The sequence below is a fragment of the Austrofundulus limnaeus genome, unplaced genomic scaffold (genome assembly GCF_001266775.1).
Source record: "Austrofundulus limnaeus strain Quisiro unplaced genomic scaffold, Austrofundulus_limnaeus-1.0 Scaffold425, whole genome shotgun sequence".
Classification (NCBI taxonomy): Eukaryota; Metazoa; Chordata; class Actinopteri; order Cyprinodontiformes; family Rivulidae; genus Austrofundulus; species Austrofundulus limnaeus.
In genome coordinates this window covers 101,325-102,205 of record NW_013952827.1, presented here as the reverse complement: position 1 = coordinate 102,205, position 881 = coordinate 101,325, and positions in this window count along the sequence as shown.

The following is an 881-nucleotide window of genomic DNA, read 5'->3' as shown; positions in this document are numbered from 1 at the left end:
GAACATTTATGTATTCTTATCCTAAATTTCTCTTACTTTTGTTCGTACAAACATGTCAGTAAGATTCAACAAACTCTTCTAACTTCAGGAAGTGTGTAAATGAAGAGCGTAAACTGATGAATGTCACTTGTTCGTATCCAGGTGCTCGTGCATGAGAGGAGATTAGTATAATTACCACCCTAAAAACACCATATAAGGCTATGTATCCTGCCCCACATACCAAGAAATGTCCATTCATGAAAATGACAGCGAAAAGTAAAAAGAAGAACTTTACGATTTCAGAGACTGAAATCCTGCTGTCAGAGATCCAGAAAAAAAAAAAAGAATCTGTCATTTTTAGCAGGTCAGCTGTGGAATTTTATTTATTTACCGTTATTTTACCAGGCAAGTCCCACTGAGATCTCTGATCTCTTTTTCAAGGGMGGCCTGGGCCTGAAGACAACCTATTGTACATGGTTTTGGTGGGCTGGGGGAAACCGGAGTACCTGGAGAAAACCCACGCAAGCACGAGGAGAACATGTAAACTCCACACAGAAAGACCCCAGGTCCAAACTGGGGATTGAACCCAGGACCTTCTTGCTGTGGGACGTCAGTGCTAACCACTGACCCGTTGTGCTGCCAAATTAATTGAGCTGCTAAGGTCAAGGAATGAAATGACGACTGCTGTTAATGTTGTGTCTCCTGTGGGTCGTTTACAGTCACAGAAATAAAAATCTAAATCATATTCATCTCCCTCTAGTCCTGCTCCACTTTTCCTTTGGTCAAATATTTTTTAATTCAAACGTAAACAAGTGTGTAAAACAATTTCCATTTATTCAGAAGAAGAGCGATGTGCCAGTCACACACCATCCCCACCCCCAACCCCACGCGGTCGCAAGTGG